This window comes from Excalfactoria chinensis, chromosome 1 (assembly GCF_039878825.1).
Source record: "Excalfactoria chinensis isolate bCotChi1 chromosome 1, bCotChi1.hap2, whole genome shotgun sequence".
NCBI lineage: Eukaryota > Metazoa > Chordata > Aves > Galliformes > Phasianidae > Excalfactoria > Excalfactoria chinensis.
Window position 1 is genome coordinate 76,714,220 of NC_092825.1, and position 12,430 is coordinate 76,726,649.

Here is a 12,430-nt window from a genome sequence, read left to right on the forward strand (position 1 = left end):
TCCAAGTGTGCAAGAAATAATCATTCCCATTACTGGAGCCTTGAGCTACAGCTGCTTGTATTTGGTGTTCTTCGTCTGTGATGCAAAACCTAACCAACCAGTGAACCTGGGATGGGTGATTGAAGCATCACATTGTTAGAGGCCATCATGAGTCAAAAACAAACATAAGAAGATATGTACACACTTTGTAGCCATCATGTCTTCAGGGCAATTAGTGATAATTGCAATAGCCCCAATGTTTTACAGGTCCCCACGGTACCTGGGGACAGCCAGAGAGGTCCTGCCAAAGAGAGGTCCAAGACGGATACTTCCCATGGGATTTCACCCCGAGGAACGGACCATGTTTTTGGCTTTTCCAACACAAAGTGAGGCATCTCAGTGGTTAACAAAAGAAAATCCAGCTGTTGCAGCCAGCTTGATCTGGTAGACGGGGACAAGAAATGTGCTGGTTTGGATACTTAAAAGTGGGGATGTATATTTGCCTAGACCTGAATAACTCAGAGCCAGCTGCTCGTTATTTGTGCTTCCAACAACATGCGTGAAAGTCCAGCTTGGTTCAGCACTCTTGGGGGGACTGTGAATTTCACACCAGTGGTGGGTTTCTGTTTGTGAGTTTTTGTGGTAGGTTTTTTGTTTGGTTGGTTGGTTGGTTTTAATTGTGTTTTGTCAGAGACAAGCTATGAAATGACATGCATATGTGTGCACAGCAGAGGGTCAGGGTGAGACATGGCCTGAGCAAGAAGTGTGTTGGAGCTGACAAACTGTGCAGTGGGAGTCCAGAGTACCCTGTGGTATGCTTGCAACTGCTTCAGCCTTCCCTGCAGATGTACATCTGTGCTGGCAACTTTAGATGAGAGTGTGCCAACACATTTGTATAGCTAGATCCATACATTTGTGAAAGTTGTTGTATTTGCAAACTCTACGGGCTCACAAATGTCTACAAAACATCAGCGTGTAGAAAACCATAAGTGCATGTGGTTTCCACACACAAGTCCACACAGAGATCCACGTATGTGCACACCTCTGCTGCCTGTAGTTTAGAAGCAGAGTTCTGAGCTGAGTGTGAAGACACTGCAGTTGGGGGTTTCACTGGGCAAGACAGCTGGAGGTGGAAATTGACATTCCTTGGGAGAATTATCACTATGACCATGTGCATAGTCAGGGCAACGTGAGAATGTGCCTGTTACCGAGTGTGCCTCAGTTTTTCAAATTTGGCATGGGAGGGATGCTAAAGAATGCCTAAAGAAAGAACAAAGCTTCTGATAAATGCTGAAGAGATGCTGTGGGCCATTCCAATAGGCTGACCTTGCTCCTAATCCCTAATACCAGCTCATCTTCCTGTATCTTTTAAGTGTCTTCTCTTCACAACATGCAAATAATGATTTAGGGCTGAGAGAGTGCGAGAAGGGAGGGACTGTAAGAACAAGGAAGTAGTGGCTGAACCATCGAGGTACCAGGAGTCACTCCTGTGCCTGCCTCATGCCATCGTCATGAAAAAAGCACTTTGTTCAGCGATGCATTGCAGAGGTGATGCCCGTAGGCTGAGGGCTGCTGCCTTTCCCCACAGATCCCCATATCCTTGCTGCAGTGACCTGCCACCCAGGGTGTCGCCATCATTGCTCTGTGTCACCCGGCTTTGCCCTTGCATTCCCAGAAGGGCTGTGAACAGCTGCTTCCCATTCTGCACTCCAGCCTTCTTTCCTCTGCCAGATTAGGGGCTGAGGCTTGCTGTGGCCACCCGAACCCTTCCCATGTTGTGGCTGGGTGCCAGGTTCTCCCTGGAGGAGCAGGGAATTCTTCCTCCTCCCTTGCTGTGGGGGGTGAATCTGCAGGGGACAGATGTCCTCTAACCTCTCAGATCTGTAGCTGGCCTCCTGCCTCCACATCCCTGTTGGGCCATGGCTTTTCCTGCAGCTGTTTTCCCCTTTCTGCAAGGTTTTACCCCTTTTCCTGACACTTCTTTTACCTTTCAGCCTCAAGAGAGAGGGATAATTCAGGGGTGCGGGGGATAAATAAGTGAGCACCACCTACAGAGATCAGGGGAGAGAAACTCTGTCCCAGAAAATGTTTACCAAACAGTGCTGAGTGTGTGGAGACAAATGGCATACCACCAGCAACAACCCTGGGCTAATTATAGTGGGACAGGATAAACCACCAGGCTTCTGGGTTGGCCGCTCCATCCAAGCCTGAAAACACACAGAGTGAAAAGCAGAACTGTATGTATATATTTAGTGCAATGTGGAATGCAGTAAGTAATTTCTTTCTAAAACCTCAGGTGCCTTAGTTAGGTGCACTATAGAAAAGCCAGATACAGACATCTTTGTGATGCTGGTAATCCTGGAATGTTGCAATTTGGCAGTGCATAACCCACCCATGAATATGGCGTTGCATTCCTCATTGCGAAGAAGAACACTCTTGATCTTTGGACTTTCTTAATATGTTTGCGAAGGTGGGAGTTACACCTTATTTTTCTTAGTTTATGTGATGGGAGTTTTATTCATGAACTCATGATACATGGTTTATTTCGAACACATACTTATGATACTCAGTTTATTTCAGTGTTGTGAGGGCTTGCAGCTTTTGTTGGTTGCATGGAGCCCAAGCTACTGGAATCACGTGATGATTACATGACAATCTGAACTCTCAGCTTTTCAAAATATCCCTTCTTCTCCTTCTGACAAGTGAGCAAGCAGAAAGGCCAAACAGGTTGGACAAAGTTACTCAGTCTGAGAAAGAACTGGGTTCAGGCTGGGAGCTGCCTCCATGGGGAATTTGGGATTACAGCTGATTTCAGCTCCTCGGTGGTCCTGGCTCAAAGGCTTAGAGAAATGGCGGGTATTTATAAAGGCTAATCTCTGCTGATTGCTACTACTATTGGAAAAGAAACTCCAGAGGGTGCCTTCCTGCATGCACTGCTAGAGATTTGGGCTTTGAATCTCTCCTAAGTAAGTCTCTTTTACTCTGTTCACTATGAAGGAAACAGGTAGGAGAGCCTTTCTGCAAAGGAAAACCCAGACAAAAATGTCTTCATCTTAGATCTGTTCCTCTCACCTAGGACTCTGAGGCACTTAGAGGTCCCTTTTTGGTACACGCTGAGATAAAACAAGCATGGAGGAGCCTGGGGAAGCTCTGAGGTCAAGCCCTGCCCTGGGCCTGTCCCACCAGCCAGTTTCTGCTGGTGTGATAGGAGAGCCAAGCCCTGACGGAGCAGCGTTCCCCAGCCAACACCCCTGATGGCGTAAAAGGGTAAGTAAATGGGACGTGAATCTCTAGAATCTCATCTTTAGCTTCCTGTGGAGGGTCTGCCTGTCTGAGCTTGGTCTTTCATGCTGAGCATTTTTCCAAGCAGCAGGGAAACAGCAGTGGATATGACTCTGCTCTCCTCCTGGCATGAAGAATGACCTGGGTGGGCTGTGGTCCTTGGAAGCATAGTGGCTATGAAACACAAATAAATCAGAAAAAGAATGAGTACTGTAGATCTGGGAAGGCATTAGAAAGTATAGAGCACACTACAGCTATCCTGGGGGCTCACAAACAGTGTCGGGAAGTATTTCTTATCCTACAGTCACACCATCTCCAATCTCTCAGCTCATATGCTGAAGAGCAGCACAAAATTCACAAGGGAGACAACTCTCTTCAGTCTTCTAGAGTGAAAGCACTCTACAGGGAGAAGAGTTTTACAAAGTCCAATCTCCCCTTTCCTTGTTGATCTCATTGCATTCCCACAGATAAAGTCTACCTCTTTCCTGTAGGGGACAATCACTTCATCATTTCCTTCAGCACTAATACTATCTTTCCTTCCCAGATACCATCTACCTTTTCTCTCAGGTGGTCGAGTTGATGGATGTGAAACTCAGAGCATATGTTTTTTACATCACTTTACTTTGAAGACTGCTGTTTTTGTTGCAGACCTGGAGAAGGATTTGTGTGCCTTTAGTTGCCTTTTGCAACTTTGCTGGTTGATCGGATAAAAGCTATGATTCCTGCCTTCAAGCACTGTCCTACCTGAGTCTCAGGAATAGCTTAAGGGTGTTTTAATGGGTAGTTTTCCCCATAATGGTTAGAATATGCTCACAGAGAAAAATGGCCAAGAGAGGAGATAATTTAGGGCAGGCTAGCCCACTTCAAACAGGAGCCTGGCAAGGGAAGGGTCAAAGAAGGACATTAATCTCAGCAAACTTGGACAGAGGATTACCTGGGATCTTGCAGAATGTAGAAGCAGGCGAAAAGACTTTTGAGAACACAGAATTGCCCTGATTATGCTTTAGATAGCTGCTTTAAAAGGCTGGCAGTGTCCAGGGAAGATCAGCTAGAAAGTGCCTCCATCTTGCTCTTGGTTGTGAATTTGTAGGTGATGCTAGTGTTGATATGTGTACTAACATGTGGTCCCAGATCCTAAGTGACCTTGGCACTGTGACTGACTTTTGATTCTAATGTTTCAGTTGTATTTCATCTAACAGACTGGGAACAAGCTGTTCTGTCTGGACCTGATGCCTGCACTGCTGTTGCTGATGATTAAAAATATATCTTCCAAAATCCCTTGTCTGTCAGCAGTAGAAAGAGGAACTCTTAGTTGGAGATCTTCACTGCTTGTTTGCATGGGGCCAATGAAATTTCTTCACATTAATTGTCCCAGCTCATTACTGAAAGGTGTGCATGATACTTCATTTCTCCCAAATCCATCCTTTTTGCCTCTTCAGCACTGGCTGCTTCTGATTTGGGAGGCTGTAATGTGCTGGCAGTGGAGCACTGCCATCTACGTACGGTTGCTTGTCACTGTCCAGTTCCTAATATACTTGCTGTAAGCCATGTGCTATAAGCCTCTGTCTACCTGATTTTTCTCAGCATCTCCACCATCCACCTTGCTGTAGGGCGGGAGCACCCAAAAGGAAGAGTCAAGTTACATTGCAGCACAAAAGGAGGGACACAGGGGATTAACAGAAGGGTGTTGGGTGGTGCAGTGCTAGGGAGCTCTGGGCTGGAAATAAATAGTACATGTGACTCGGATGAGTTTATAGTGCTCCCAGGCACTTGCCTGGGCAAGGGTGTGGTTGGCATCTGATTGCTTTGACAGAACTGTAGGTACTATCCTGAACACGTCCTCTGAAACTCTTGTAAGGTTTCAGTAACTAGCTGGAAACTTCCCTGAGAAGACTACAAGACTCAGATCTTGCCACAGAATCATAGAATCCTTAGAGTTGGAAGGGACCTTTAAAGGTCACCTAGTTCAACTCCCCTGCTATGAACAGGGACATTCACGGCTAGATCAGGGTGCTCAGAGCCCAGTGACCTTGAATGTCTCCAGAGATGGGACATCCACCACCTCTCTGGGCAACCTATTCCAGTGCACTATCACCCTCGATGAAAAAGACTTTTTTCATTATATCCAACCTAAATCTACCCTCTTTTAGTTTGAAACCATTTCCCCTTGTCCCATCATCACAGACCCTGCTAAAGTCTCTGTCCCCTTCTTTCTTGTAGCTCCCCTCTAGTTACTGAAAGGCTGTTACCAGATCCCCTTGGAGCCTTCTCTTCTCCAGGCTGAACAGCCCCAGTTCTTTCAGCTTGTCCTTGTAGGAGAGGTGTTTCATCCCTTGGATCATTTCTGTGGCCCTCCTCTGGATGAGCTCCAACATGTCCATGCCACTCCTGTGCTGACAGCTCCACATCTGGAATCAGTTCTCCAGCTGAGGTTTCACCAGCACAGAGTAGAGGGGCAGGATCACCTCCCTCAAACTGCTGGCCATACTGCTTTTGATGCAGCCCGGGATACTGTTGGCCTTCTGGGCTGCAAGAGCACATTGTTGGCTCGTGTCCACCTGCCCATCCACCAGTACCTTCAAGTCTTTTTTGACAGGGCAGTGCTCAATGCTTTCATCCCCTAGCTTGTATTGGTAGTGGGAGTTTCCTCAACCCAGATGTGAAACTTTGCACTTGGCTTTTTTGAACCTCATGAGGTTCTCCTGGGCCCACTGCTCAAGCCTGTCTAGGTCCCTCTGGATGGCATCCTGTCCCTCAGGCATGTCCACTATGCCACAGAGCTTGGTGTCGTCTGCAAACTTGCTAAGGATGCATTCAACCTCACTGTCAGTGTCACTGATGAAGGTATTAAAAAGTGCTGGTCCCAGCACTGACCCCTGGGAGACATCACTGATCTCCATCCAGCCACTGATCACCACTCTCTGTACTCAGTCCTACAGCCAGTACCTCACCCATCAAACAATCCACCCATCTAATTCATATATTTCCAATTTGGAGAGAAGAATGTTGTGGGGTACTGTGTTAAAGACATTACTGAAATTCAGATAGATGACATCAGTGGCTCTTCCCTTGTCCATTGACACCCCATAGAAGGCCACTAGGTTGGTCAAGCAGGTCTTGCCCTTGGGGAAGCCATGCTTATTCTTCTGTATCACCTCCCAGTCTTCCACGTACCTTAGCATAGCTCCTAGGATGATCTGTCACAGAGGTGAGACTGACATACTGGTAGTTCCCTGGATCATCCTTTTTACCCTTTTTAAAAATGGGTGTGATATTGTCTTTTTTCCAGTCACCAGGGATTCCACCTGTGTGCCATGAGTCTCCAAGTATCTTCTAGAGTGTTCTGGCAACTACATCAACCAGTTCCCTCAGGACTCTGGGGTACATCTCACCAGGGCGCACAGACTTGTGGATGTTCAGGTTCCTCAGGTGGTCACGAACTGATCTTCTCTCACAGCAGGAGGAGCATTGCTTTCTCAATCCCTTCCTTCCAAATCAATTGTTTGAGGGCTGTGTGTTGAGTAGTTCTCAGAGAGGGCTGAGGCAAGAAAATTAAGTGCCTCAGCCTTCTCCTTGTCTGTTGTTACCAGCTTGCCTGTGTTACTCACTAGTGAGGGATACACCCTCTTGAACTTCCGTTTTCTAGTTGAGGTACCTGTAGAAACCTCAGAAGTACCTTTCTTGTTCTTGGGGCCCCTTGCCAAGTTTATTTCAAATTGAGCCGTGGCTTTCCTGACTCCAACCCTACACAGCCTAGCAGCTTCCTTATACTCTTGCCATGCTGTCTGTCCCTGCTTCCACTACCTGTGCATTTTCTTATTACTCTCTGGTTTGACTGGCAGGTCCTGGTTCTGCCATGCTGGTCTCTTGACTTCTTTTTCTTACTCGCTACACCTGGGAATGGAGAGCTCTTGTGCCCTAGGGAAAGCTTCCTTAAATATATGCCAGCTCTGCACTGCACTCTTGTCCATGAAGACAGTTTCCCATGGGGTTTTGTTGACTCACTCCCTGAAGGGCTGGAAGTGAGCTTTCCTAAAATTTAGCATCCTAATTTTACACTTTGACTGTCTCATATCTACCATAGCACGATTGCTACAGCCCAGGCAGCCACAGGCTTTCGACTTGCTCATGACTACTCTTTAGTGACAGCTTTTCACATTCTATTCCTTTCCTGATGTAGATGGTAATGCACCCGCCCCTTGTTCCTTGCCTGACACTCTGAACAGCTTGTAGCCACCAATAGCCACATGCACACAGAATTTGACCCGATCAACCCATTACCCAGCTAACCACAACTTGGGTTTTAGTTTCAGATGGGAGATCTACAGAGGTGTGCTTTTGGCCATCAAGCCCTTTTGAATGGACCTTTTCTCCCTTGCTTGTAGCTACTGCCGGCCGTACCTTGAATTAGTCTCCGAAGGGCTCTAGCGAAGGCTCAGCCGGTCTGTGCTGCCCTCTCGTGGACATACGTAGGAAAGGCTAAATTTCATCCGGTTTATTTCAACCTGCCACTCTAGCAACAGCTGTCGCTCATGATTTCTGAAAAGCTAGAAAGGTTTGTGAACAACTTCAAAGAGGGGCTCTGAAATGTAATTATGAAAACTAATTCTATTTACAGTCGCTTTGGGCTCCTCCCAGCTCTTACCTTTCTAAGGAGCTCTGCTTTTCATTTGGAAACATTCAGCTATTAATAGGGAAAAAGAGAGGGAGCTGTTGCTCTAGATAACAGCTGGAGCTTCTCCCATTTACACTTTCATCCACCCTGTCAAACATATATTGGCATCATGGCATCGTGACATGGTCAGGGAGTCTCTCAGGAGGACTCAGTTGCGCTAATACAGATTCAAACAATAAGCAGAGATGCTATGTGCTGACACAGGGCCAAAAGCTGGGTTCCCTGATGGACAGAGTTCTCATTGCTTTCAGTACTATGGAGTTTCATCAAACTGTTGACACTTCCTTTCCTTGGATCTCCTTGCAAAGAGACAGGATATTATGCTAGACCCAAGGGGATGCTTGAACAATAGCTGGACAGAGTAGGCATCATTTTGCTCTTCACAGGGCCTCCTGTTATGTTGTTTATGGTGTTTACATAACTTTGAGTCAGTTTTAAAAATCAGTGACTCTCTGATCACTCACCTGCGCTTTAATATGGACATCTCCCTAATGTCTACTCACCTGTTCAAACACCAGTGCCTCCTCAAGGTGGGAGCAGTATTTCTTCGGTGTCTGCTATGATGTGTTTTCCCCTTTAACAAACAATTGCGCTATCCCGTGTGTCTTGATTCATCTCTATTTCCTGTTTTATGTAGAAGATAAGCTGAGAGAAGGGAAGCAGGAAGGACAGAGTTCACCTCTTGTTCTTTCAAACTCCCTAACCCTCAACTGGATCTCAGCTCTTAACTCTTAAGAAGATTTTCTAAGTATTGAACTAGGTGATTCCAAATAAGACACTTCCCATAAAGGCCTGTCAGTTTATAGCGAAGTCTTCACAAGCAAGGCTAAGCTGGTTGTTGCACCCCTTTAGCTACATTACCTACATTTTCACTCTAGCAAACTGTACTAGTGCCTGTCCACCACTGAAAGTCTGTCTCTGTGCAGACCTATGTTTCTCCATCTCTTGTCACTCTAATCAATGGCAATGAAGAGGTTAATTTTGGTCTTGGAGTAGGTAACAACACCCACACAAAAAAGCAAGTGTTTGTTCCTTCTCTGGTATTACATCACTGCAGTCAATGAAATTATACCAGCAGTTTCTCCCATCTTCTGCACTGGGAATCATAGAATGGCTTGGGTTGGAAGGGACCTCAAGGATCATCTAGTTCCAAACCCTGTGCCCTAGGCAGAAAAGACAGGAAAGCTCACCCTAGACTCCATATATAGTGGAGATACCCTTCTTAATCCCTAAAGGCATCTAGTTTTGTGGTAAAAAAGGCTGACATCTTCTCACCCAAGAAAGGAGTTGCACGGGGAATTGGAATGATGGCCTCAAGGAAAGAAGGAAGAGCCACTCTGTTACTTTGCACCTGGCATTTCTAGAGCAGAGTAAGTACTGCAGTGTCTGCATTCTCTGGTCTTGAATCATGTGTATAGAAACCTCCTGGGGTTGTTTTGCCTAACTTTTATTGTTCTGGAGTGACCTTCCAGCTCATCACCTTTCCCCAGGAGGGAGTGATAAGTGGCTCTTCCTCCAACCCAGGTCACTTCAACAGTCAAATTCTCCCTTTTCATTTGTGTGTGTAGAGATATAGCCCAAAACTTCTGATGAAGTTGCTATGTAAATGCTGCCCATTAAGGTAGTTCCAAAAAGTCAATGCAGCCATGAATAAAGTCTGACTTTAACAGAATGGCTCTTCTTTTTCTTCTGCATTTCTTCTTCTGGCTGTAAGAACAGTCAGGAGGAAGTTCCCCTTGAATACAACCTGGAAGGCATTTCAGACAGGGTTAGATCAGTTTGCCCTGGTGTATTCTAAGCTCTCCCAAAATCCCTCGTCTTCAGCTCAGGTTCTCCCCAAATCCAGGCTCTTTATCAGACTTCATGCAGAGGCTAATTTCTTCTATTTTAGACACTCAGGCTCGGAATAGTTGCTGCTGAGTACTTTAAGTTTCACATGATTGTGAAACTTCAAAATCAGTGGCATTAAACTAACTTAAAATTGGTGTTGCATAGACGTGATTCATATCCAGTGAGTCACAACGAAATGTCTCAAGCTATCTGTAAGCGGCAGACCATTGAAGAGCTACCCTTCCTGTGCACTGCAACTAAGAAGCAGAATAGAGACTGTGTGAGAGTTTCAAAGGATTTTTAATCAGCAATTACAAGATCTTTAATGTCTTCTTTTCTAACTTGCTAAGAGGCAGTAATGCTGGCAACTTACTACTGCTTGGGTACGTCAGTTGGTTGAAGTTCTGTACAGAGATAGCAAAAAGTGAATCTGGCATTTTGATCCGTGACACATATTTCAAGGCGTGTACAATTTCTTTCTATAGGATTCACATCAGAAACGGTCTGAGCGTCACAAAACAGTGCTGTTTGTCATCTGGAACGGACATCACACTTCTGCGTCAGCTCATGGATAAACAACAAATCTCATCTGTGAAAATACCGCTCTTTTCTAGGTGCCCAGATCAAACTACAGAAACGACACCCTTGGGAACAACAAACTATTTCCAGCCTCTCCACCTCCCACTCCACAGCGTATTTCTATCCATTAACAAAACAAAGCAATGCACAGGTGTGGATGAAAAAAAGTCAAAACACTCTTTTAGAAAGAATGCATGCCAGTGCACACACATCTCCCTTGGGGAGGGGGAAAAACAAACAGCAAATGTTAGTCACGTTGCTTAGCACACTACTGGAGGGCATTCAAATCTACAGTGACTAGAGTGACACAGGGACTTATATGGAAGAGTTTCGATGACACACAATGAACCATTAATTCCTTCAGAGCACCCAAGGCGAGAAATTAAATGACAGTTTAACGTCATGTTGATAAATGCCCACTTATGAAGAAGACACATGGATCCAATGGCTTGGGAAAGAAATCATGGAAAAAGGACAGTCACTCTGGAATTAAGACCACAATACATGTTTCCATTTTAAATCTAATCTAAAAGCCTTCACACACACAAACATTAGTGGTGCATTAGTGCCTTCACGTGAGGTAGAATTTTCCTAGAGCTAAGGTCTTTTATTCAGCAAAACTTTGAAGCAAATCAGAAAGGACTGTGGTGGTGTATCAGCCTAAACACAATAGTCTGCACACCACATATATATATATATACACACACTATACATACACATAGATATATATATATAGTTCAAAATACAATCCAGTTATCTACAAGGCTTGAGAAGAAGGAAGTAACACTTCCCCTCACATGTCTCATGAAGTTCCCTGGGATTTTCTATTAAAGCCCTTACCCAGGGTGGGTGTATTGCCCCCCAAGACTACTGCTTTCTCTTGCCATCCATGCAAGAGAGTTGCAGGCCCACACAGCTGCCCTGAGTGCAGCCACATACACTGCTGAACAACTGCTGCTTCTCAAGGAGGGGGAGCTCAATCCTTAGAATGAAAAGACAACCACTCTCTTGTTAGCACTGGAGTGAACTTCTTGCTACCATGTAGTGACTTTGTTTGCACAAGATAAGGAAAATTTAGGCCCTGTGATTGCTGAGGAACTCTGCATAGGGCCCTTCTTGCAAAGCTTTCATTACTTGTAGAAAGACTATTTTCCAGCTTCCAGTTTATCTGAAGGAGAAATTAAGGATCTTTCCTTTCAGTACTCACTTAAAACTGACGTGAAGCTGAGGGCATACGGCTATTGTATGATAATATATCACAGTTCATACGGTCTCCATAAGTAAAACAGAACAAGAAAATACAATATGAAAATGGCAGAAACAGAGGAATCTCACATCTAAGTGACACCAGAAGTATCTTAATCCTCTTTTACAACAAAATTCAAAGACATGACCACACCTTCATCTCTTGGAAAGTGTGCTGATAAGTGATGATAGAGATCAAAAGGCCTCAGCCAGTATGTTCATGTAAAGTTGACTATCTTCCACTCATTTCCTGTTCCATGGAGATTCATTATTAGCACTTCTACATTCACAGTGAGTGAATGTACAGGGCCACTTATAAAACCTCGATCAGAAATAGATGAGACTGAAAAACAATCACTTGGTTTCATTAATGGTCCAGTTCTTCCAGTTGTTGATGATAAGCCTGGCTTTCAGGAGCATCTCAGTTCTTCAGCAAGGCCTAGACACCTAAGTGTGTCTGGAGTCTTATATAACCTATGAAGATCTATCTGGATCTTTAGCTACCTTTAGGCTTAAAAACCTGCCTGCTTTGTGAATGACAAAGATGCTTACTTGCCTTTAACTTAGAAACACGGGAGTTAACCACAAAACCATGACACACATCTACTTTAAGATGTTTTAACCTGGAAAAGTGAGTGTTAACTCATCTTTTTTTGAGAGCCTTTGATTGAAAGGCAATTCTTCCTCAAACACATCATCTGCATGCCAAATACTTGCTTCAGTTATTTCCCAAAGTTTTGGGCCCAGGCTCTGCTGTGGTGTATCGCACAGCCTGATCATCAGTCTTTTAGCTACAAAGAGATAGATGGAAGATAAGTTTCTATGGTGCTCCCCTCATAG